The following is a 26789-nucleotide window of genomic DNA, read 5'->3' as shown; positions in this document are numbered from 1 at the left end:
AAAGGGCTGCAGCATCAGGATGGTTGAGAACCTTCACAGCATTAGTGTAAAGGCTAGGCTGGGTTTTGAACCCTTGCTGGTCTATCTTCACCCATAAGCATTGCATGACAGTAACAATGGGAAAATGATATTGTTTGTGGGGTGTGTGTGTGTGTGTGTGTGTGTGTGCAGATACACTCATGGAGGCTAGAGTTTGATGCCAGATGTCTTTTTCAATCTCTCTCCACCTTTTTCTTTTGTGTATATGTGGTGTGTACACACGAGTTTATGTGTGTAGGTGCACGTGTGTGTGAAGGTGCCCATGGATGTCTGTGTATGTGCTTGTGGAGAGTGGAGATTGACACAGGGGTCTTCCTCAATCACTGTCTTGCCTTATATAGTGAAACAGGATCTCTCCAGTCGAACCCAATCAGTCTAGCTAGCCAGCTTGCCCTGGGACTCTCCTGCCTCCACCTCATGAGCACTGGAGTTACAAGTAGGCTACCATGCGCACGCAAAATTTAACTGGGTGGTCAGGGTACAAGCTCAGGTCCTCACCCTTGGATAGTGAGCACTTTAACCCACTGAGCCTCTACCCATCCTCCCTCATTTTTTTTTTTTTGAGACAGGGTCTCTTACGGAAACTGGAGATCACCAATTTGGTTAGATTGGCTGTCCAGCAAACCCCAGGAACCTTCCTCTCTCCTCCTCCCCAACACTGGGATGATAGATGCATTGCCACTGTGCCTGTTTTTTTTATGTGGGTACAGGGGATTTAAATTTAGGACCCTCATAACTGCAAGATCTTTATAACTGAACCATTTTCTAGAAAATAATTTTAATTTATGTGCTTAAAGATAAAATATACTAGCTAGACCATTTCCAGCCCTGTTTTCTGGAGATAGAAAGGAGGTAAAATGGAGAAAACCTAAAAGGAGGTGTGTGTAGTATAGCCCAGGGAAGGAGGGAAAACAAGAACATAATAAGGGGAAAAGGATGAGATTGTGTAGCACTGGATTCTAACTGAGGTCAGCTCCAAAGCTAACTGTATCAATGATAGTTCTCATTAATACTTCATAACTGTAATTTTGCTACTGTTATGAATCATAATGTAAATGTCTGATATGCAGGATATCTGATATGTGATATGAAAGGATCATTGGACACCTTCCTCAAATGGGTCACGACCCACATGTTGAGAAACACTGCCTAGACCTCTGTTTAAACCTAAACTTCGTCTTAGGGCCCCAAAGTTGGACTTGGGGGTCACCGGCTCTCTTTATTTCTCTTCCCAGGTGGCCACACTGGATAAGTCTCAACTCACTGCTTTTCACTTTTACTTAACTAACTTACTTGACCTGATGAGGACTGGTAACCAAGCCTGGCTTCTTTTCTCAGGGATGCCAGGGCCAGACTGATGCTAACTAGTCTGGCACATTAGTCCTGGACAGCTGTGTGCCTGGCGCTTACCCCTCCTCTGTCTTCCCTCCCCACAGAAAACACTTCTTACTTCACCAACATAACATCTGTCCAGAGTTAATGATGAAACCGACCCTAAAACTTAGATTTTACATGAAGTTTCACTCTCTGGGTCCCAGCAGTTAAATCCCACAGCTGGAGCCCGGGGACACGAAAATGAAAGGACACTGAATAGAACACCAGGTACCCTCCCCTGACCTGAAGCAGCCTTGTAAGCATGTTACAGAGTTACCAGAGCACGAAGATGTTTAACTAGCTTGCTGGCTCACTGAATTGGTCGTGCTGACACAGAAGAAGGGGACTGTAAAGGAGAAGTGGGGGAAGGGGGGCTTAAATTTAACAAGTAGACGTTTGGGCGGAGAATTGAAGGCCAGAACAGAAGAGTTTTAACATAATCGGGTGCTTACCATGCGCTTGGTGTCTATGACTATGTAAATGGAGTTGATCATGAGTATGTGAGTCCCTCACTCATGTTCATTCTAATTTGCTGAACAGTCTTATGGGGGTGTCACCCCAGCTTCCTTCTCCTCCTTTTTACCTTTGAATCCATCTGCTTTCCATCTCCATTACTAAGAGATGATTCACAGATAGTACACGTCACCCAGCGTGATCCGGTAGTTCTTAACAGTTTGCGCACTCATTTGCAGATGAGGACCATTTGATTTGTAAAACTTCCTAGATCGTTTCTCTCTCTCTCTCTCTCTCTCTCTCTCTCTCTCTCTCTCTCTCTCTCTCTCTCTCTCTTTTGCTGTCGCTCTTGCTCTCCCATCATTGCCCCACCCCCAGTCTCCTCCCACAGTAACCAGAGTCATCGTATAGAAATGTCCCCAGATTACCTCCTCCATGCCTCCGAGCCTCCTGTGACTTTGCCCTGCCTTTGTAACAAACCTCACAATGTTCTGTGGCCCGTGGTGCAGTGAAGAACACTCCAGCCCAGTGGCTGCCAACTTCAGCATGGTGTGGAGTTAGCGCACCCAGGAAGCCTTGTGGAAACACAGGTTGCAGGTGCATCATGAGTTTTGTTCATCAACTTTTGTTCTGAGACAGGGTCTGGTATTTCCCAGGTTGAGCTTTAGTTCAGTATGTAGCCAAGGATGCCCTTGCATGCTACCTACTGGGATACATCCCGCCCCTACTCTGGATTTCTAACCATATGGGTGGTCCAGGAAACAGCACCCTTTGAGAACTTCTGATGAACCTCCAATTGACTTTTGTATTTGCTCTGTTCTTGGCATCCTTCTCCAGCCACACTTTCTGCCATTGTTTTCTTAAGTCATTCATTCTCTGGAGGTGACTTGAGTCCCTAAGAAAATGAAAATTGATTCCTGAGGGGTAAAGAAAAAGTTGAGGCCTTACAGTAAGTAGTCTGTGGCTCTTCCGAGCTTAGTTCTGCCTTAGAAATACAGATATCTGTGGGGTTAAAATTTCACTCAGGAAGCAAATTTCTTGTTTGCAATAGTGAGATAAAAAAGAAAGAAAGAAAGAAAAACTTTGTCCAACACTGTCCTGAACTAAGCAAGATTTTGCCTCGTGACCTTGCACTTCTTGGTTCTCTCTTTCTGGAATGTTCTTGTCTCTGTCTTACTAAGGCTGATTCCTCAGCATTACCATTGCAGATTTTATGTCAGCCTCCTCAAACAGCCTTCTCCTGACTGCCCTGCCCAGAGCAACAGCTCTCCCCATCTCCCTGCTTCCTGTTTGTGTGGTACTTCCTGATCTGAAGTCATCCTGTGGATTGGTTTGCTTGCCTCCTCGCTGCCTCCTTCACTTAGAGAGCAAGGCAAGAACCTGCGCCAACTCAGTGTGTGTCACTGTTGGCTTCCCAGACTCTATTAGTAAGTTCTGGACTATAAGAAAAGCCTGCTCTTATTTGTGAATACATGAAGCGGTGTTTATCACATAGCCCACCGAGAAGTGGGGCTGAGATTTGAGCCAAGGGCAGAACCTGAATGAAGATGCCTGGCATAAGAATGACCCCATGGTTTACTGGGCTTGTGGATGCCCCTGGCCATCGCATGGCCATTTAAGGAGCCAAGCTTTTCCCAAAAGCTTTTCCCCACCACTTTGTTTTCTCCCGTGACTATCTCTAGCATGAATAAGGGGAGGGAGCGTGAAACCCTGGTAACCTGGGGTGAGGAGTCTGTGCCAAGGCCTAAAGGTGACAGAAGCCTCTTGTTTCACAAACTCAGAGACTGGATCCCAAAACCTTAATCAAATTCCCAAGGTTGAGTAGCCAATAACTGAAAAGAATATAAGGCCATCTAGTCCTGCCTTTCTCTGGAGCCTGACCGTGAGTCTATTATACCCAAGTCTAGCCTATGAACTTTACAGTGTGAGCCACCATGTTTTAGAACATTCTCTTTGTCTCAGGGCAATTTTTGGACATGGATGCAAAACTTTTTTTTTTGTTTGTTTGTCTTGGGCCTATCCTAGTCTCGAAAGTTGGGAGGACACTTCAAATGGTATATGATCCATAATTTAAATATAAGTAATTTCTGGTCCCTTCATCTGCGGCATGAGATTCAGTTGTCTGATATTCATCTGTCAAGCCAAATCTGCCATCATTATGTTAGACCCAAGAGAAGGACCTCGCTCAAAGTAGGTCCACTCACTGGAAAGAGAAAGAAACAAAGTAGTGCAGGATACAGGCAGAACGGATCATGTTCATGATCGCACTGCATTCTCATAATCAGAAAAAGAAATGATAGAGTAGAATCATGTTCAAGCAAAGAAGGAGAAAGTCCTTATTGTCCCGGATGCAATCTTCCTAAGTAACTTACTATTGCGTTTGCAGCAGGAATTTCTGCAGCAGCACTCAAACTGCCTGGTATGTTTGACCCTGCCAGATTATTCATGGACTGCAGGGACAGCGGGGCTCCCTGGTTCCCAGTCCTGGCTTCTGTGCCACTCTTGGCCCGATCCATGTGATGAGAACATCTGTTTATTTAAATACGTCTCTTCAAGGCTGGTGAGGTGGCTTAGTTGGTAAAAAGCACTTGCTGCCGAGGCTGGCAACCTGTGCTCCATGCTCAGGACCCACACAATAGAAGAACCCAGGTTGGAGAGATGGCTCAGTGGTTAAGAGCACTGGCTGCTCTTCCAGAGGATCCAGGCTTAATTCCCAGCACCCACATGGCAGCTCACAACTGCCTGTAACTCCAGTTCCAGGGGATCTGACACTGTCACATAGATATACAAGCAGGCAAAACACCACTGCACATAAAGTAAAAAATAAATTTTAAAAAAAGGAGAGAACTGACACCTTCTAACTTCCATACATGTACCATAGCATAGGCATGTGCACACACACACACACACACACACACACACACACACACACACACACACACAAATAATAATAATATTATTAATATTAATAGTAGTAAGTAGTAAAAAAACATGAACAAATCCCTCCTTGTGGTAGAATCTTCCCTGTTCCAATTTGTTGCTGGGGCTCCTCCTACCTGTCTCAGGGGCTGTTATTAAAACTCTTTGGTACATTTATTTTCATTAACTTCAGTATCATAAAAGGCTGAGCTACAGAGACAGCCAGAGCCACGCTGGCAGGCCACTGCTGATTGCTGAAATCCTCCTAGGCAAGATCTACATTCACTTATTTGTTATTTTTTTCCAGGATCTCCCTTTTCAAACAGGTCTCACTATTAGCCCAGGCTGGCTCCAAACATGTGCTCCTCCTGCCTCTGGCTGAGGGCTGAGACTACATGTGTGGACAGCCTCACACCTTTGCATTAGTTTTACGTTTTTAATTTCCACTCATTTAGAAGAAAGAGTGACTTCAGGCATTGGACATGAGTTTGTAGAGATAAAGCTATATGGTTTTCTAGTTCTAACTTGGCCATGGATTGTTTTAACGGTGGATGCTTAAGCGAAATATATTCAATACTAAAAGTGTACAAGTTAAAATGAGGCTGCACAGCTTCAGTTTTGAATGCTAATTCTAACTCGAGGTGAGTTCATTAAGTTGTATACTCTTTGGATGTGGTTAATTTTAGTGTATGATATTCTGATTTATGTCCAAGTTTTATAGTAAAGAAAAAATAGTTTCCCTGCATGGACGCCTTCCCACTGTAAGAAGACAGAAGGAACCGTTGCATTCCAGAGCTGGCTTATAGTCCAGTGTGCTTAAACTTTACTTTTTGGAGCATTTTGTAGTAAGACTGCAGAATCTACAGAAATATTACGACACCTCCCACTCCCCAACCCCCCACTCCCGCTAGCCCTGGAGCCAGGAGTCAGGACGCTGTCTGGCTGTGGAACCATAAAGAGAAGTCATATCAAAGTGACCTCACCTGTGAAGTAGAATTATGACTCATAAAGTTCAAAAGAGGAAATAGTAGTGAAAGTATTTTGACCCAAATTACATCTTGGGGTCTTGTCTCAAATGAAAACAAAAACAAAACAAACAAACAAAAAAACAGGTGTGGTGGCATATGCCTGTAATCCAGCACTTGGGAAGAGGAAACAGGAGAAATTACAGGCCATGGAGACTACGAGACCAGCCTGGGCTACCTAAGACCCCATCTTAAAAAGAAAACAAGAAGAGAGGTACAGTGTCCCATGCCTTTAATCACAGTGCTTGGGAGGCAGAGGCAGGGAGATCTCTGAATTAGATGTCAGCTCAGTCTACATAGTAAGTTCCAGACCAGCCAGAGCTGTATATTGAGACCCTATCTCAGGAAGCAGGGGCGGGCAAGGAAGGGAGAGACGTAGCTTAGCAAGGAGCTTTTGCTTCTTACTTTCCTGGGTCTCAGGGGGCCCAGGAGAATAGCCAGGCTCTCATCAGCCCATGGCCTTTGGAAGCGTATAAATATCACACAGGTGGTATAGACTAAAGCTGGGCTTTAACCCCAAGCCTGTGTGTGCTCTCGCCCTCATCTTTGTTGAGGTTTTGAAACAAAGTCTCCATGTATACCTCCAGCTGCCCTGGAAGTCACTGTGTAGAACAGGCTGGCTTCGAACACACAGCAGTCCTGCTGGGATTACAGGTATATACCACACCAGCTACTTCAGCCACTGCTAAAGAAATGCTTACAATGAAGGAAGCAAATGTCTATCCATTTTACAGCAGTTCCTCAGAGAGCGGGGGTATAACTTGCCCCACATCACCAGCCAGGTTGCCACAGGCCAGAATCAGACATCCCAGACAGGAATGGCTCCTAAGGAACTGCTCCTCCCCCTGCCCTGTCCTAAAGGGCTAAAGCAACCCCCGGCTTACCTTTTCACCTGTCTCTGAACTACAGAACTGAGTGACTCCAGAGAGCTTGCATAATGTTTTGCCTGCCTCCCAGAAGTATGGAAACCACCCCCACCCCCACCCCAGTGGCCAGCCTTGTGTCCCCATCCTCCCCTCACCCCACTTCAGAAAGCCACACTAAGGGGAACAAGTGACAGACCAGAGCCAATGTGGGCCACAGGGGAAAATATTTGGTTCCCTGGATACAGCCCTCTATGTGTTGGGTGAGATTTCCTCTCCCAAGGCACAGCCCTTCCGAGGGAGGGAAGTGAGAACAGCACAGAGCGGGAAGAGAAGTGGGGAGAAATTTGCCAGCTAAACAGAAAGCCAGGACTCCTGCGCATGACACGTGTCTGTTTTGCTGGTGAATGAGAAATCCTGACCGGTCCTGCAGCAGGCCATCAGGTCGCAGCTGCCTGGGTTACCAGGGGAGGGATCCCAAGGGACAGAGGCAGCGCAGTCGTTCAGAACCTGACAGTTCCATAGCTAAGGAATCACAAGGAATACATTCAAGGTTTTGTTTTTGTTTTGAGAAAAGGTCTCATGTAGCCAAGGCTGGCTTCCAACTCCCTGTGTAGCTGAGGATGGCCTTACATTTCTGGTCTTCCTACCTTCACGGTGCTGGGGAAAATCGGCATGTGGGGCCACACCTGGTTTATGCATTTCTGGGGCTCAGACCCGGGAGTTTGTACATGTTAGGTAAGAACTCTACCAATCAAATTACAATCCCAGACCCACAAAATTCCAAAGCCACAGGCAACGGAAGCGTTGAGTGACTTGAACTGTAGAAAGGGGTAAAATCTCAGAAGTGAAGCTGGAGGTGGAAATGAAGATTGTTCATTTCATTCATTCACTCATTCATTCATTCATTCACCCATCTTGCACATGTTTTCTGGCACATACAATGAGCTGGGTACCATTTTAAGGGCTCAAAATACGGCAATAATGAGAGGCACCTTTTCTTCATGGAACTTGTATTCTGGTGACTGAAGGATTGGAAAGTGGAGTAACACAGCCTTTGACTTGGGCATGCGGATGCTTAGCACTGAGCCTGCCCACAGATGCACTAAGATACGATGGCCTCTATTTACCAAGCTCTGTGCTCGGCTTGCAGCCACCCTGTTGGCAGGTATTATTATCACCGTTTGATTTTTTTTTTAAATCCTTCAAAAGTTTAATTTTAGTAAGCTGTGGCTTGAACAGAGCTGTGTACATCTGAGGTTTCTGGTATTTCATCTCTACCACATGGTCTCACAGTGGCCCGAGCATCCTGAAGATGGGAGCGAATATTGCTGTGTCCTCAGGGTACTCCATGCTATTACCCAGACAGAGGCTTCACCGCTTGCCCTCTGGGTCAGGGGCACAGATTGTGGCGTTTCCCCATCTTTGTAACAGAGATCTCACTGAGCTGGGAAGAGCTGAACCACAGTCTGCCATGACAGTGCATTGCTCCCCTTCAAGTTCAGTGAACATAAATGCCCTCAGCAGCAGAGGTGGCTGTGAAATGTAGGAGCCCGGGTAGTGGGGTGTTCCAGATGCCTTTGTCCTGAGCTGTGCATGTCACTGCTTTGATGTATGTACTTAAATAAAGTACAGTAGATAATGTACTTTCATTTTAAAATATTATTTGTGCCTAACAACCAGCTGGAAAATGGACATTGTGTTCTCAGGAGCTGCTTGACTGATCCCATCATATGCTGACTGATCCCATTACAGCTTCTCTTGCAAAGGATTTATTGTTCTCCTCATTGTTTGCCCACTATTTACCAAAAACAACAACAACAACAACAAAAACCACTTTTTTGCCGTTTTGGTTTGTTTTTGGGAAACGGCCACGCTCTTTTCCATAGCGTCGTCTTCTCCTAACCTGTGGCCTTCCAGTTCCTGTTTTGTTTCCTTTCGTTAAAACTTAATTCCATGATAACTTCAGAAGGACTCCTCCACAATCACACTGAAAAAGAGCCTGCAGAATCTTCTCATGCCTGAGTGCTGGGAGCTTCTGGACTGAGAGGGGGGTTTCTTCTGTGATGATATAATGAGTCCTGCATCTTGAGATGCAAGTTTTTCTGGATGGGGGCAGTAGCTCACTGGCAGGGCGCTTGCCCAGTGAGCGAAGGGCCCTGGGTTCCATCCCCAGTACAAGCAAGAAAGAAGAAAATGGGGGAGAAAAAAGATTTTTTTTTCCCCAAAAAACCTCAAACGAACTTTACTTTTCCAATTTGGTAAACTTTTCTAAATCCTTTGCCCAAATATGACATTTCTACCAACTAATTGGAGACAGGCCAGGACTCTGGCTCTATTCAGTCCATTTTTATTCACTGTGAGTTCCCTGAGGATTTCTTCACCCTCTGCTTGCACATGGATCACAAAGTACAGAGAGAGATTGATAAACACCTACCAGGGGTTTGAACGGAGCTGAAGAGGAATAGAAAACAGAGTAACTGTGAGATGTGTACTCAAATGAAGGCTAAGGGGAGGGGCCTTCCATAAGGTGTGTTTGTGTCTAGGTCTGATGTAGGTGATCTGTTTGCCCCACGGCGGGTGGCTTAGAGTCAGGCTGGCTGTAAATGTTCGACAGTCACCAAGCGTACCCAGAGCGTCTTCATAAGTACGGCCGTTCATTGGAAAAGCCCTCCCCATGAGCTGCATGTCATTACTTTTAAATTTTTGAAAGCCGCTCTGCCTCTGCCCTTCCTATTGGCTGTTTTTCTCAGGAAAGGAGAAAACAGTTGGCAGAACTTAAAGTTTCCAGACCACAGGGTGTCTGCTGCTTGCATAACCCCAAAGCTGTAATTTCCACTTTCTCCAACTCCACTGGGAACTTCCCGCGAAGCTAACCTGTGCTGCAGACCCTCCAGAGCTTGCCTTGGTTACACTTTTGTGACTTCCTGTCTGTAGTATTTGTGCCTCCTCATTGTTTCTTCTTTCTTTCTTTTCTTTTTTTTTTTCCTCATTGATACTGTACCACAATGTCTAAAAATACAGCCTAACCACTAGTTTTCAAAAAAGAGGAGCTGCAGAAATAACCTGAGTGGCTTTGTGGCCATGAACTCTCGACAGCCTCCTCTGGGTCTGTCGGGAGGTACTAGCTACAGAAACACCATCAAACCGTTTCTAGGGAGAATGTGGTTCCCACTGCTCTTGCATCTATGAAGTTACAGCCCCGGCCATTTTCCTTTCTTGTCCTCGGGTGAGCCTCTTGCCAAGTTGGCTCAGTTGGGACTTTAGGGAGTTATTCTCAGACACTTGGGGGTCCAGCTTTCTAACTGGATAAAAGAAACTTGATTTCACAGGGTGCTTTCAAGAATGTCATAAACAAAACGTGGATAAACATACATGATGTAGGCAGGCCTGGGTATGGGGACTTGAGCCTGAGTTTGATCCGCCACAACACTTCAAAAAAAACCAGAGCATGGTGGCCCACACCTTTAATCCCAGCACTCCAGAGGCAGGGGCAGGTGGATCTCTGTGTATTCAAGGCCAGCTTGGTCTACAGAGTGAGTTCCAAGACTCCAGAACAGCCAGGACTATACAGAGAGACCCTGTCAAAAAAAAAAGTGCATGACAACCCTACTCATAATCCCAGTGCTAGGATGGCAGAGATGGGTGGCACCTTGGGACTTGATGGGTGGCACCTTGGGACTTGATGGGTGGCACCTTGGGACTTGATGGGTGGCACCTTGGGACTTGCTAGCCAGGCAGTCTGGAAACTCCAGGACAGCGAGAGACTCGCTCAAAAAACCAAGGTGTACAGCACCTGAGGAACAATGTTTGAGCTTATCTTTTGGGCTCCCTGTGCACACACACGTGGGCACATGCACTCGCACTCACACATGCACTCACAGTATGTGTGAATGTGCATACACACACACAAAGAAGCAGGGTGTAAAAATCATGTATGTTTATATGATCCAAAAGTGGAAGTGAAATCATGTAAGGACCCAAGTGGACTAATGGGAGTGGGGGGGGGGGGATATGGGGGAAAATGGGCTTGTCTGAAAATGCCCTTATGAAACCCAGTACCATACTTGAGTTTAAAAATACATTTTATGAGGGGGACCGGGGAGGAGTAGAGAGAGGGGAAAAAACTATGCTCAAAATGTATTGTATGATAGTCTCAAAGAGTAAATAGAAACATTCAATATGTGTACGAATGAGAGGGTAAATAAACCCACCTAATACAAATAATCTACGTGCGTGTATTAACTTTTTTTGTTGTTGTTGTTGGTGGTGATGGTGACGGTGAGAATTAAGGAACTCAGTCCCAGGAACAGTGTCATCACAGTCACACAAAACCCCAGAGATGGACAACAGCTTCCCCTGGCTCCAGGCCCTGGGGAGGCTGTAAAGAGTGTGTTTGTAGTTCTGGCGATTAAGCTGAGTGCCTCACACGTGCTCAGCAAACACCCCACCGCTGAGCTATGCCCTCACCCCTCAATGGTGGTTTTGAGTTAGTCTATTGATTATGACGGGGAAGTAAGAAAGGAATTAATCCCAGAGATTGGATTGCTGCCCTCTCCAGGGTTTGACTAACGGTTTGATTTTCAACTCAAATATGACCGTTTGACATCTTCATAGTCCAAAAGAAACATTTGGGTGGGTGAGGAGGAATAAGCCACGTAAGTAAGTAATCTAAGCATTTACAGTTAGCCGAATAGTTAACAAACTATGTCTACTGGCTATGGAACTCACTGCACTAGGGTAAAAGCCTGTGTCTTCCACTTTGCATGGTTATCTTCCATTCCTTGGAGACAGATTCTAGTTTCAACAAGAGGAGAAAAACTAAACAGGAAAGGCTGGAAGTCTACGGGTGGAGAATGTGCTTAACATGAGCAGCACCCTCCCTGGCTTTAATGCCCAGCATCAAAGAGAACAACAGAGAATTAATTACCACCAGGAACCCAGGCCTGGTGGTACACACCTGGAACCCCAGCACTCAGAAGGCCGATGTCCGAGCTGCATAGTGAACTCCAGGCCAACCGAAGCTACAGAACAGGGCCCTGCCTCAAACAAGTAAAAAATAAATAAATAAAACAAAAAGATAAATGTTTTTAAAGTTAGGTGAAATCTATTCTCTTCTCTTTTTGAGAGAGAGAGAGAGAGAGAGAGAGAGAGAGAGAGAGAGAGAGAGAGAGAGAGAGAGAGAGAGAGAGAGTCTGTGTGTAAGTGAAGGTGTGTGTGTGGAGGTCAGAGAACAACTTTTAAGTTGCTGGGACTGGGTTTTTCTTGCTGTGTTTGCCTGTTAGCTACTTAGCCAGGTACTCAGTTTAGCTAGCCCAAGAGTTCCCAGACCAGCCTGTGGTCTCCACCATTTACTTCCCTGCTGGGATACAGGAATATCTAGCTCTTCTATGCACTGAGCTGTATCCCCGGCCCATGAAGTTTTTTCTTCTCGTCTCCATTATACAGGGACAGAAATTGAGACTCAGAAAAGGCCAGGGTCTCAGGGTCTCAGATACTGCTAAGCCTGAAACAAAAATAAAAATAAGAATCTGAGCTTCCTGACTCCACATCCCGTCTGCACCTCCTGGTGACTCTCAGCTCCGAGCTGATGTTGTGTCTTTTCTTTTCAGCCAGCCTTATAATACCAGGCTACCATCTTGAAGGGATTGGCTCTTGTAAAAATGCCCTCCCCAGAGACTGTCTTGCCCCAAGGTACCGGTGCTGGGGGATTGGGGGAGAGAGAACAGCTGTTCACAGAATCCAGAATCCAAACTTCTGGCCTGCCTTGTGGGCTCTGCTTGCCTCCCACACCCTGCAGGCAGATCAGAGCTTGCAACTGAATGCTAAAGCCCAGAAAAGAGGTTAGCTTTCAGTCCCTGCCGGGGCCACTTGTCAGCAACAATGAACAAGGAAACCTTCTTCTCTCCATTGATAGCCTCCTTTCTTGAGCCTCCTGGGTAAACTGAAAGTGAGCTCTAGCAGAGCCCTGAGCTCAGTTCAGGGCTTTATTTCAAGTCCCTACCCTCTCCTTTCTTTAGGTTTGTTTATTTGTTTGTTTGTTTAGGTAGGTAGGTAGGTAGGTAGGTAGGTAGGTAGGTAGGTAGGTAGGTAGGTAGGTAGTTAATTAATGTGTGTGTGCCAGGGCACACCTGGGAAGGGCAGAGGACCGCTTAGGTCTGTTCTCTCCGTCCACCTTGTGAGTTCCAGGGATCAAATTCAGGCATCAGACTTGGCGATAAGCCCTCTGACCTGCTGAGCCTTCAGCCCTTTCTGAAATTTTCTTACTGGTTTAATTGCCCATAGTTTCTCTCCTTATCTCTAAAGCAGTTTTTTTTTCCTCCTAAGGAACGATTCTGCCCGGGAGCAGACCTTTCTTGACGTTTGGCGATGTATTTAGTGTCATAGCAGTGGGAGGTGTTTTCTGACATCTAGTGGGTAGTGCTCAGTCACTCCGCACCAGAGGAGCATCAAAACCTTCTGCGGCTGCAGATGGCCACACTGTTGAGGCTGAGACCTCCAGCACGAGCTCCATGGACAGTGCCCTGGTGGTCTCATCAACTGATCCCTGTTGGTACTAAGAGTGGCACTTTCTCTCAGACTGCTGTTGCTTGATAGAGCACATGATGGAGAGTCTGAATGTTTGGCATTGTGTACAGGACTCAATCACAAGCCAGGTGCCTGTGGACTCCGGCCCTGGATGTCACCCAACCGATGCATGGTAGAGCCAGTCACTCAGCATGGGTGAATTGCATCTCCACTGTGCAGTACAACCCACTAGCAAACACACGCAGTGACTGCAGGACGAGCTCAGCCTGGCCATTACTTATTGTTAAATTTTCTTAAGACGGCGATCGTTCAGTTACTTCCCTTCTTTTTCCGTCTCTCTGACAAGATGTCTGATTTAGCCAAGGCTGTCCTTGAACTCTCAATCCTTCTGCCTCAGACTCCTGAGCCATGCCCAGCCATGCCCAGCATTCAGTTTCATCCTTAGCACACTGAATTCTCAATTTCCCATTCCTCCCTCACCCATCTATTTTTCATCTTTTACTCTTTTGCTACATGTCTTTCTTCCTAGCTCTCTGTCTCCTTTGCCCTTTCCTCTCCCAAGGGGCCTTTCCAGGAGCCTGTGACTCCCACCCCACACTGCAGCAGGGTGACTAGTCCCTCTGGGACTCCACTCTGGCCTCTGTCTAATCAGAGTAGTAATGCTTCCTACTTCCTGGGCTTGTGAGCAGCATGCAGCAAGAGAGTACACATGTCGTGTGCCACCAAGTCCATGCTCAATAGGAAGTGCAGTTGCATGCTGGGAAGGCAGGCACTGTCTTGCGAGAACTAAAGGGGAGATCACAGCTGACTCTTCTGGAGACATCTGTGTCAGTGCAGGCCATTCTCGGGATGAGAGTGTCAATAGCTCACACTCAGTCACCACCCAGAGACAATATAAAAGGGCCCTGTTCTGCTGGGGTTGACATCATCCGGGTGAAATTTAAAACTCCATCCACTCAATAGGTCTCAGAGTGAGACTGGCCTAGATTGCCCCCTCCCTCACCCCAGAGACGCTCGTCTGATGAGGAGTTTTACAGCTCACCTTGCTGTCTGGATGGAAGGCTTGTTTCCCGGTGTGTCAGGTTTTCTGGGCCATGGTTTGGGAGCTGCTTGGGATGGCCTCTCTTTAGATCATGCACTATCAATGTAAAGCAGCAGTTCTCAACCTGTGGGTCACAACCTCCCAGGAGGGTCAATCAGTTTTCACAGAGGTCCCCCAAGACCACTGGGAGAACACAGATATTTGCATTATGATTCATACCAGTAGCACAATTACAGTTATGAAGAAGCAACAAAAATAATTTTATGGTTGAGGGTCACCACGGCATGAGGAACTGTATTAAAGGGTCGCTGCTCCAGGAAGGTTGAGAACCACCTATGTAAATGTTTATGAATATCTTTTAACATCTAGATTCAATTTATTCACTAGGAAGATCTGTACAGGTGCCATGACACTCACGTGGAGGTCAAAGGACAGCCTTACCTCGACTTCCACTTTGTTCTGAAACCGGGTCTCCTTTGGGTCACTACTTGTTTTTTTAACATAGTTCTTTGTTGGTTCTTTGGAAATTTCATGTCATACACCCCAATCCTGCTTGCCTCCCAGTCCCTCCATATCTGCTCCTCAACTCTGCAGTGTGCCCCCAAAAAATTAATTAAAAATAAAACCAAAGAAACAAACAAAACTAAGAACAACAACAACAAAAAAAAAACCTTCCTCTGTCTTTCCCACACCTCTGCATTCATCCTAGTGGCATCGGGAGCTGCAGTGTGTTATACAGTATGCCCCTTTTGTCCAGTCAGCCCCTCCCACAAAATGTTCATTGCAGTGAATCATTGGCCTGGTTCATGGGGCTGCATAGATGGTTCAGAGGTTAAGAGCACTGGCTGCTCTTCCAGAGATGCTAAGTTCAATTCCCAGCAACCACATGGTGGCTCACAACCATCTATAATGAGATCTGGTACCCTCTTCTGGCCTGCACGTGTATATGCAAGCAGAACACTGTGTATATAATGTTCACTACTTATACCAGGCCAGCAAGCCACCAGAGATTCTTCTGTGTCCACCTCCCACCTCTCTTTAGGAACACTAGGGTTACAGATGTGGGTTTACTGCATCAAGATTGACAGGTGACCTGGAGATCCTAATTCAGGTCTCCAGGCTTGCAGGAGTTTCGCAGAAGCGTGTTACACGCAGCCTTCACTCAGAAGCTTTGGGAGACCCCAGTCTCACTCAGCTAGTTGTCTGTCTGTCTGTCTGTCTTCTACCACTAGATCTTAAGGTTCACAGACAGACAAACAACTAGCCCAGTGAGAAACTGTAGGTCTTAGGGACACAGAACAGCATGGTGGAGTAGAGGAGACAAGGAAGGCCTCTCTGAGAAGGTGACAGACATCTGATCTCAGGTCTGAAGGAGGTGAAGGAACCTGAGGATGGGTTGAGTTGGGGGCAAGGCATTCCAGGTAGAGGGAACAGCATGTGTGAAAACCCCAAAGTAGGACCGGGGCTTGATTTGAGGGAAGGAAAGGAGGCCGGTGAGGCTGCGCTGAACTCGAGGTGAGCCGTGAAAGAGAAAGAAGGAGCCCTGTGTTACTTGCTCTTCTTGTCATGAAATACCTCACATAGCTTAAGGACGGATGGGCTTGTGTGCCTCACAGTTCAATCCATCATGGCAGCAGCGAGACACCACCAGAGGCTCCTGGTCACATTGCATCAATAGTCAGAAATGAGAGAAAGAGAGATAGGAGTGGGGAGGAGAGAGAGAGGAGATGGGGGAGAGAGAGGAGGGGGAGGAGAGAGAGGGGAGAAAGGAGAGGGGAAGGCTGCAGCTCAGCTCGTTCTTTTTAACTTTCATTGATTCTTTGTGGATTTCACATCACGCCTCCCAATCCCACTTATCCCCAACCCCCCTCACATCTGCCCTTTGCCCTTCCCAATCAAAACCAAATTTAAAAAGAAAAACCAAAACAGAACAGTGAAACAAAACAAAAACTAAAAAAGCTTGTCCTGGAAGCTGTAGTGTGATCCGCTGAGTCACACCGTTTACCCTTTTGTCCACTCATCTTTACTTGCAAGTGTACGTTGCCACGAGTCACTGGTCTGGCTCGGGGCCCCTGGCTTCTGCTGCTCCACTGATAACGGGCTCTCACTGGGGCTGTCTCTTGGATAGCCTGTTGTTGGCCTGTGTCAGGGAGATCCTGCTGATTTGGATCTGAAGGTTCGTCCTCTTCACAGTCCTGCTCCAACAGTTTCAGAGATGAGGTGGATGTTGGGGTGGGCCAGCTCATAGCCCTGGTGCGGGGCCTGGGTTGATCATCTCTCCAGCTCTCCCTCATCATCACTACCCAGACGAGCTCTCCAGCACTGCCTGGGCTAGCTCACCCAATGCAGCCTGCTGCAAGGAGTGAAGAAGCCCTTTCTCCCGTTCTCTGGTCCTCAGATCCGGCTCACCCACACTCACACCATCAGGGTCGTCGGTTCTACTGTTTAGCCCAAGCGAGGTGCAGGTCCCTCTCTCCCGATTGCTGTAGGGGGAATATGGGGGGGGGGGGCAGGGTCCATTCTGCTCTCATACCCTCAGGGCTGGCTCACCTGTGCCTTCGACAACAAGGACAGCTCCACTGTGCTGCCCTGGCAGGGTACAGGGCCTGCTTTCTTGTGTGCCACCACTGGTGAGGGGCAGGGCTAGTTCTCTCTCGGGACCCCGGGACCAGCTCTCTCACCTGCCACAGGTAGGAATGGGTGAGGAGGGGGCATCTTTCTCTCACCCACGCCACCACAAGGCAGAAGAAGGGGGCGGAGTCAGCTTTCCTGCTCTCACACCCTCATGACATCCCCAAGCACAGGGTCAGCTCTAGTGTGCTGCCCGGGTCAGGTACATGCCTGCGGTAAGGGGTGGGACCATCTTCCCCAAGTACAGGGTCCAGCTCTCCTACTGCAGTCTCCAGTAAGGGGCAGGGCCAGCAATCCCAGGGCCAGTGAAGAGCTGGCTTACTCAGCAGCACAGCGTGGTCCCAATGACCCCCTGTGCTAACCACAGGCCACAGACATCATCACAGACCCCAAGCTCACTTTCTTTTTATTCAGTCTGGGACCTCAGCCCATGAGATAATTGTCACCAACATTTAAGTCGTGTCTTCCAATCCTAGAAAACCCACCTAGGCTCCTTCACAGGCATGCCCGGAGGTCTGTGTCCTAGGTACTTGTAGAACCTGCTGATGATTAGCCATCATAGGAAGTGAGGAGTTAGTTTCCGGGTGTGTTGTGTGGCAAGAGATTGGACATCTCTAAATAGAAAAGGAGAGAGGTCCAGGCTTCATTTAGAAGATATCGCTCCTGTGGCCAGGTCCTCACAGTGATAGGATCGTTGCCCAGCTGCATGGGAACTCTGGACTTGGTCAGAGAGCTGAGCTGGGACTCTTCCAGATGGCAGGTTAGACCTCGGCTGGGTCACGCCATCCAAAGCCCTGAGAAGTCATTTTGAGGAGGCCAGGTCTCTTCTGCTGAGTCTCAGGAAAAGTCAGTAGGGAACCAGAAGAAAGGGGGGCGGGGGGTGGACAAGACGCTTGCTACTTCCTTGTCAAGTGTTTGTGTTTCTGTGTTCCAAGCACCAGCTGAAGCAAAACCAAAGGCAGCTAGGAGTTTGCTCTGTTTTCATAGTTGTTATTTCCTGTTCAGTTTTAGTCCGAGCCCAGATACTTTAAGTGGGGTCCCTTCTGCCTGTGTGGGATTGTTACCACCCGGCGGCCCTCCTCTCATCTCCTCAGTCAGGACAGGGGTGTTCCCGTGTAGACCCGAGCCTCGCCATGTGCTGCGGCAGCTGGGCGCTGGAAGCAGAGGTCAAGCCTGTAGCAGATTCTCACTTCCCTGTGAGTCTTCCCCACATGACAACGGACCCACCAGACGGAGCATTTCCACCCGCTACCAGCACTTGCCGGCTGAGGACCCGCTCTTATCAGCTGGGAAGCAAACGCAGCCTGAGGTGGGAGTTCTAACCCAGCATGGCCAGTCTTACCTCTGGATACCTGGAGCTGGGTGGGGAAGAGGTGGGAGGAAGTGAATCATCTGGGCGGGTGCTGCACAAGGGTCTCCAGAGAGAACGCCTTTGAATATACATTGTGTGTGTGTGTGTGATTTTCCTGGAGAGGTTGCTACTCTTAGCTGTCGTGGACAGGAAGAGGTAAATTCTGAGACTATTCCCATGGTCTCTGTGGAGCTCAAAAGTGATTCTGAATTTAGATATATAATTAAGGAATTCCACGTTCCTGTGTCAAATGTGGAGAGCCCTGGTTGAAATTAGAAAGTCAAGCATTTTTGAGAGTCATGCTTTAAAATAAGTGAGACATGTACATAACTGACCTGTTGACACAATATTTGTTTGAATTAGATGGCTTTTTTTTTAAAGCTGAGTTACTTTACATACCTCAGTTAAGCTCTGACTCGGGAGGCAGAGTTCAGAGTCTCGTGTCCAGGTCTAGCATTAATGACTTGTGTGGCTTTGGGTGAATCTGACCTTATTTCCCCCTATCGCAAACCAATGGCCGTGAATAGAGGCTCTCCCTATTCTGTTTGTCAACTCCGTGGTTCTAAGTGCTTCCTGTGGACGTGTTTTGATCTGGAAGTGAATGAGTTTCCCTGACTGCTCCATGGTGCCGTCTTTCCATTTCTCCCTGCTTGCGTGCTCCTTTGGCAATGGTCTTCACAGGGACTTGTTGGTGTCTGCTGGATGCAGGACTGTGTGCAATGCTGTACGGCTGAGGGTTAGGGTCCTCGTCTGGGCTCTTGCTCCATTGTTTATGAATCTTGTGAATCACGGGGTTTCCTTTGGTTTCTCTCATGATATTGGAGTGAGGAGAGTACCTGCCTCAGGGACATCCCAGTGTTGACCACGTGGCAGCCTCTGGATTGCAGAGGGTGCCTGTGAGCGGTACCGTTGGTATTGCTATTAGAGTGCCCTGGTTGTGCAGATGTGCTGGAGGTGGGCAGGAACCCGTGGTCCTTTCTCTTCCTTTATTTCTATCAGCTCTGCACAATTTTTCTGTCACATGCTTTTTAACTGGCTTGCTAATTTACCCCGCCATTGATCTTCTCTAAAATGAGTATGTATAAGATTACACGCTGGGCGGTGGTGGCGCAGGCCTTTAATCCCAGCACTCAGGAGGCAGATGCAGGCGGATCTCTGTGAGTTCGAGGCCAGCCTGGTCTCCAAAGCGAGTTCCAGGAAAGGCTCAAAGCTACACAGAGAAACCCTGTCTCGAAAAAACCAAAAAAAAAAAAAAAAAAAAAAAAAGATTACAGAAAAGTTTACCTGTTTACCAGCTTTCAAAGAATAGAGTGTGCCCTAGTGTTAAATGCTACCTTGACACAGCCTAGAAGCATTAGTGAGAAAAGTCTCAGTTGAGGAGCTGCCTTTACCAGGTTGGTCTTGTGGACACGTCTATGACGTGTTGTCTGGAGAGCTAATTGCTCTAGGAGAATCCAGTCCACTGTGGTTCCCCTGGCCCATGCCTTTGGATAGCATCGTGGGAGTGGGAGGCTGTGCTGGAGACGCTTCTTTGCCTCATTGCAGCTAGGGGGCAGAGCAAAGGGCACATACAGGAAGGGCTTAAGACGCAGCCTCCAAGAACACTGCACTAGCAACTCTCTCCTCCACGGAGGCTGCCTCTGGCCCTTCAGCACCTCCAAACACTGCTATTACATGAATTCATCAAAGGATTATTCCGTTCGTTGAGTCAGAGTCCTTGTGATCTAATGGTCTCTGGAAACACCCTCACAGATATTGGTGAAATCATTGAGGCCACTCCACGTAGTTAAAAGGGGGGTTTATTTTGTGGGGTAACTTACAAGTGAAGGGATAGGTAACAGGGTCTGGGAAAGGTGTGGCACAGTCCAGCGGTATTCTCTGGAGAACTCTGCTCAGTCTACCTCTAGCGTCCAGGGTCCAGGAACCAAGAGAGATGGCGCGTCTGGATCTTGAGTCTTCAGGGTCCTCTCTCGGCCCGCCTTGCAGGCGTGACAGTTACCGAAGCCTCAATGGGGGTTGGAACTTCCAGATCAAAGCTGGAATGGCTACCCACTACACACAGACTTACCCAGAAGTGGGCAACACTAATAGACATTTACTAATCTACCTGCATTGATGATCAAGGTTAATCCCTGTGAGCAATATCCCTGTGCTCAGCAGGACCTTCATCAGTACTGGGATATCTTTTCTGGTGCCATGAAATTTTATTGAATCAAGGTCTGCTCACTCATCTGACATGACTCCCTGCAGGTCATACACTTGGGTGAACCAGAAGCCCCAATACTGTGCCTTGTGCTGTCAAATACTGCCATGGAGGAAATCAAACCCTGTGTTCCCAAATCTTTCCCTTGTCAAAGAAGCTCTCCCTTGAAATTTGAATTTTATGGCTTCTCTTAGTTTCTGTTGTCAACTAAAATCTATTCATAAGCATTGTTTTGATGAACAAAACACACCTCTCACTTTTCAACCTCCAATGTAAGTAAATGACAAGGGCAGGCCTTTCTGTTCCTAGTGACAATCAAATCAACCCTATGACATCCCCTCAAAAGCACCATCCTGCAGAGGAAGGGACTCAGGGAATATTGAACAGGATGCTCAGAGTATAGACAAATACTAGTGTGTGCTCCCACCCTGCCCTCCTTCACTGGCCCTCGTCATCTCTTACCACACCACGCAGGGAAGTGTCTGCCACTCTCCTTTCCATATGTCATTCTCTCTGAGGGCTATTTCTCATCATCTCACCACGGCACACCTGAGATGATGAGGAGACTGTACAGGCCGTCATTTTGGAGTCTGACCTTTGGAAACAATTTGTTTTGGTTAATTACAGAAACCCATGGCCTGGAGAGAAGGCTCAGTTGGTGAAACACTTGCCTGGCAAGTGTGAGAGCTTGAGCTGAGATTCCTCACACTTGCTGGGAAGAGTTGGCACAGAAGTCTGCTCTTGTCATTTTAGGGACGGTAAGATGGGAGGCAGAAATGGGTAGATGCTCCAAAGATACACCTACCCTGCCCCACCCCCACACAACCTGTGTGTCTTACTTGAAGAAGTAGAATTCAGTTCAGATAGATTAGTAAATGTCTATTGGTGTTGCATACTTCTGGATAAGTCTGTGATCCACAGAGGAAGGAAGCAGATCATTCTGAGACTCTTGGGAGTATTGTAGAATGCAAAGACATGAGTTCACACAGACAAGGAGAAGCGTGAAAACCATCCGGAAAGACGTTAGAGACTGACAGTGATTCCCAAGCTTTCCCCTCAGCCCACCTGATTCTCGTGCCCCCTTCAGCTACCTGTCCTCTGAATTCTTCCTGCAGGATTTTCTCTGCACACGGCAGTAACCCCACAGCAGCCAAGGTTCCAGATCCAATTCCAGATTCCTTGGACTAAAGTTCTGACTGCCTCAGCTTGGGGCAGGTGGCCGTGTTCAGTTCAGTCAACTAAGATCAAGTTGTGTGTCACATCAAAAAGACATTCATTGTTTAATAGGCTAGAGTGATCCAGGGCTTGGGAGTTGGAGACAGAAAGATCAGCCTGAAGTCATCCTTGGCTACATAGGAACCAGAAGCCAGCCTGGGCTACAAGAGACTCTGTCTCATAATACTACCAAATAATAATAATAATAATAATAATAATAATAATAATAATAATAATAAAAAATATTATGTGTTGAGAAAAGAAATGCTGATTGGTTGGAGGAAGGCCCAAAACAAATTGACATAGCAAGTGGATCCTTTCTTTGTTTGTTTGTTTGTTTGAGGGGGGGTGTTTGTTTTTGAGACAGGATTTCTCTGTATAGCCCTAGCTATCCAAAAATTCACTATGTAGACCAGGCTGGCTTTGAACTCACAGAGATCTGCCTGCCTCTGCCTCCTGAGTGCTGGGATTAAAGGTGTATGCCGATAGATACATTTTTAAAATAGAGAAATAAATGTATTTGGATTATGGGCAACCTAGTGACTTGAAATATTGTGTGATTTGTGGCATTTTCTTTAATGGACTGTGTGTGTGTGTGTGTGTGTGTGTGTGTGTGTGTGTGTGTGTGTTTTCAAGGATTGTTTTACTTTCTGTAGGACACGTATAGAGTTAGTTCTAGGGTAGTTTTGCAAAAGAAAAATGATTTAAACCAACATATTTTTTATCCACCCTGCTCCCCTCCCCCAATATAGATAACTAGAAAATGGATGGTGTTTTTTTGTTTGCTTGTCTGCTCTGTTTCTATTTGTTGCTGGGGTTTTATTTTGTTGTTAAGTTGTGCTTTCAGTTTAGTGCATTTTGTTTTGTTTTTGATACAAGGTCTCAAATTGGCCGGGTAGCCCAGGCTGTCTTTGAACTCCTGGGGTTACTCCTACTTCGGCCTCCAGAGTACTGTTAATATTATAACCATTCACCTCTATGCCTGTGACTCGGGGCCTTGAACAGGTTAGTCAAATCAGCCACTGGGCTATGCCCGATTACCTCGTTCACATTTCGACTTGGTTCTTTACGTTCCTGGGTAATGTTGAATAAATTATCCTGAAGTTTATGTGTCCGTTTCCTACTCTATAAAATGAGGACAATGCCATCATGTTGCTATTTGCAGACCTTTTAGGGGAGAGGTGGTTGAAGCAGGTTCTCTTATATCCCAGGCTGGTCTCAAACTCTTACTGAGTCAAGGCTGGCCTTGAACTTCTGATTGTCCTGCCGCTGTCTTCCCAGTGCTGAGGTCACAAGCATGTGCTACCATCCCCAGTGTGTGTGGTGCTGGTGAGCAAACCCAGGGCTTCATGCATGCTAGGCAAGCACTCTCGACTCTCAGCTACATCTCCGATCCCTTTGGAGGATCTCTAATGAGACCATAACATGCATTGCCCAGCTCAGTGACCAGAACTAGCATCCCATCCATTTAGCCACCCTAGGTGTGTATTTGACCTTGGCATTGCCTAGCTAAGAGAGTTCTGTGGTTCTTTGGGCCGTGTGTCTATAACCCCATGGTCTGACCTGTTAAGCTGGTTCACAGGTGCTTAAAACAGAGTTCAGTCAAAATTCTGAGTGCAGAAAATACTCTTTTGCATTGAAAACAGGTTATTTATACCCTCCCTGAGCCTCTGTTGCTTCATCTATTGGATATGAATAATAATAGGCATCCTGGAATGAACCATTATAGCTCATAGGTAACATATATAAGACACCTAGGGCAATGCATGTATACAGCTGATGCTCAGTAATGGAGTCTATCTTTTTTTTTTTTTTTTTTTTTTGAGATAGGGTCTCACTATGTTTCTCAGGTTGGTCTCAAACTCCTGCACTCTAGTGATCTGCTCATCCATACCTAGGTGTAGCTAGAACCACAAGCATGTACCACTAAACTCATTATTTATTAATTTATTTGTTTTGAGCTTTTGAAGTAATCTTTCATGTAGCTCAGGATGGTCTTGAATTCATTATGTAGCCAGGACTGATCTAGAACCCCTAATCCTCCTGCCTCCCTTTCCCAAGCAGTGGGATTACAGGTGTGAACCATCACATCCAACTCGATTTTTCCTTTCAAATTGAGTTCACAAATGTCTGAATTTTGAACAGTACCTGAAAGGAAAAGAATGTTGTCCAAGCTTCTCAAATGTGACCCAACAAATCCACTTTTGTGGCCAAAATTAGACATGCAGATTTCACCGAGCTATTGCTCATATCAGGGAGATGCTGGGGAAAACCTAGGTATCTCTCGGAAGGAGACTCAGAGCATTGTTAGTAATAAAAGGTCCTATGCCACAGAATAGTGAAGCAAAATAAGTCCCTATAGGGAAATTTTCCAAGAAATATCAGTGAAAAACACCGAAGGCAAAGCCATGAGTACAGGTTGGTCACATTTGAAATGAAAGTTTATGTGCGTGTGCATATACATACACCTATATGCATTACATAGATGGATGGTTTCACACAAAAATAGTGAGTGCTTCATTTGGATGAGTCTGTGTAACAACTATATATATATATATATATATATATATATATATATATATATATATATATATATAATGTTTTTTGTTTTATTGTTTTTTGTTTGTTTGTTTGTTTGTTTGTTTGTTTGTTTGTTTTGAGATGGGGTTTCTCTGTGTTTCCTTGGCTATCCTAGAACTCGCTTCATAGACCATAGACCTCGAATCTAGAGAGATCTACCTGCCTCTGCCTCCTGATCACTGGGATTAAAGGCATGCACCACCACTTCCCAGTAGTAACATAACAATATTAAATATATTTAATAAAAATATAGATGTACCTTGATTTTTGCAAAAAAACAAAATAGGGGGAGGGGTTTCTTCAGCATTTCAGTCCACGAGTAACAGTATCCTAACAGGCAAAGTGTTCTCTCGCTGTCAACAGAATGAACTGCTGCTGGAGGTCAACTTGGGTTTTAATTTGCATTAGCACTTACATGCATAGTAGTCCAAGTTGTTGACCTCATGACTTTAAAAAGTAACTCTAAAAAAGTAAAATGGCCCTTCTTGGAATACTAAAGAAAGACATCCAGCCACAGTTGTAAAAAGTCTCATCAAAACAATATACCCTTTTATGAATTACGCCTCAATTAAAAAAAAAAAAAAGTAGCCCCAAATAAGAAGCAGCTCTGAAAAAGAAAATATAACTTAAGATATTTGAAAAAAACAAGGTGAATACAGGTTCAAAAATAATTAAGATACATTTTCTTAAGGCTACCTAGATTTAGGCTTTAAAGAATTCTACCATTTCAAGTTTACCACTAGTTACTAGATACCTATTTACAAACAAGATGTTCACTTTTATTGTTCCTTTATCAAGAGAAAAATCTACCTTCAGACTATGAGGGTGGTGATGGGGAGGGACTAGAAAACAAGATTCAAAAAATCCCATGCAAATATCACATTTTTCAAATGGAAGAACTCCAAACTGCACTAGAAGTTCCAATCACTAAGACACTTTCCATTGAAATGATTTAAGTACAAGGTATATTCTTGGGTTTCCTGGTTGACCTCAACAGATAAACTGAGCTGATAGTTTTAGTTCAGAAATGATCTGAATGTAGATTTACAGTCTACGTGTACAGCTGGCTAAGTGAGATCGCTTTCACAGTTCTGCATGTATCCCATCGGCTCCCCATTAGTCACTGAACTCTTAAAACTGGTATTGTAACATTATCACAATGTTTTGCGCCAATTTTATAAACTTTACAGTGCAATATGTGTTCCTTTTCTGAGGCAAACCAAAGGTATATTTCTCAAGGTTCTGCTGCTAACAGCAGCATTGATGGAGGATTTTTTATACATTTGTAATAGATAGAAATAAACCAGAAAGAAAGAAGAAAAAAAAAGTGGTGGAGGAAAAGGTGAACACTGCAAGAATACTCAAAAGGGCTGAGAGTTTCAAACGCCAAGAATGGCGTTGCATAGTAAATGGAATAGAACAGCTCTGAACTATAGCTTACTTTTCCTGGTTTGGTCTGACAGAATGATTGAATGCTTTTGTACAAAAATCAGAGCCTTAAAAACAAGGATTTGAGCCGGGCGGTGGTGGCGCACGCCTTTAATCCCAGCACTCGGGAGGCAGAGCCAGGCAGATCTCTGTGAGTTCGAGGCCAGCCTGGGCTACCAAGTGAGTCCCAGGAAAGGCGCAAAGCTACACAGAGAAACCCTGTCTCAAAAAACCAAAAAAAAAAAAAAAAAAAAAAAAAAACAAGGATTTGGTGAGATTGTAAAATGGTGTGCCACTTTGGCAAAACAGTTTGGTGGTTGGTCAAAATGCAAAACATTGTTACTCTGTTACTCAACAATTCTACCCTTAGGAATATATCCTCAAACTACTGAAAATGGGCACCTATGAAACATGTACATGAAAGTTTATAGCAGTATGTTGCTAATAGTAAAAAGCTAAAACAACTCAAATAGCTATCAAATACTGGAGAGAAATAAAATGTGGCTTATTCATACAATAGAATATTACTAAGACATAAAAATGAATGAGAAACTGACAGATTAAATGACTTTGGTGAACCTTCATAATTTCATTTGTGGATCTTTCCATTTCTAATATATAAATACATTTGGGGTTATAAATTATAAATGTACTGCCTCCTGTCAACATTGTATACTTCTATTTGATGATTTCTGTGTCAAACATTATATGGAAATGTTTCCAAGTATTTTCTGTATTAACTGTGAATGAATAGAACAAAATAAATTGCCTGTGATGGAAAAAAAAAATATATAGATGTAGAAGTATAAGCCAGGGGCTAGGAATGTTGCTCAGTGGTAGAGCTTATGCCTAACCTATGTGGGGTTCTGAGTTCAGTCTCAGCGCTGCACCAAGAGAGGGGGGAAAAGCATAGATGAAGTGGGAGCAATTCATCTATGGGTACCTTCCATCCGTGGTCCCACTGCCCAGGGTGCTTCTTAGGCTGTGAGGTTTCAAGTTTGGGGCCAGCCTAGACTATACAGCAAGACCCTGTCTCAGAAAGAAAGAAAATATCTGTAAGTGTTCACATCGGAAGTGTCCATAAAGGTGGCCTTCAAGATGCCCCTCAAAGGGACAGGATGGTGACATCTACAGATGG

The 26789-nt window shown here is 45.8% G+C and overlaps 1 protein-coding gene across 8 annotated transcripts in view; it reads left to right on the top strand.

The window, feature by feature from the left end:
- Nucleotides 1–26789, top strand: part of Frmd4b (FERM domain containing 4B) — a 338430-nt gene that overhangs the window by 180653 nt on the left and 130988 nt on the right. For 2 of the 8 annotated variants that reach the window (XM_076567443.1, XM_076567442.1), the window contains exon 1: nucleotides 18051–18183. The exons of the other annotated variants lie outside the window; for them this stretch is intronic. The gene's annotated coding sequence lies outside the window, so the exon portion shown is untranslated. Of the gene's footprint in view, nucleotides 1–18050; nucleotides 18184–26789 lie in introns of those variants that run through there. 8 annotated transcript variants of the gene reach the window in all.

Source organism: Peromyscus maniculatus, chromosome 3, assembly GCF_049852395.1.
Source record: "Peromyscus maniculatus bairdii isolate BWxNUB_F1_BW_parent chromosome 3, HU_Pman_BW_mat_3.1, whole genome shotgun sequence".
Taxonomy (NCBI): domain Eukaryota; kingdom Metazoa; phylum Chordata; class Mammalia; order Rodentia; family Cricetidae; genus Peromyscus; species Peromyscus maniculatus.
This window is presented reverse-complemented; position numbering and strand designations above follow the sequence as displayed.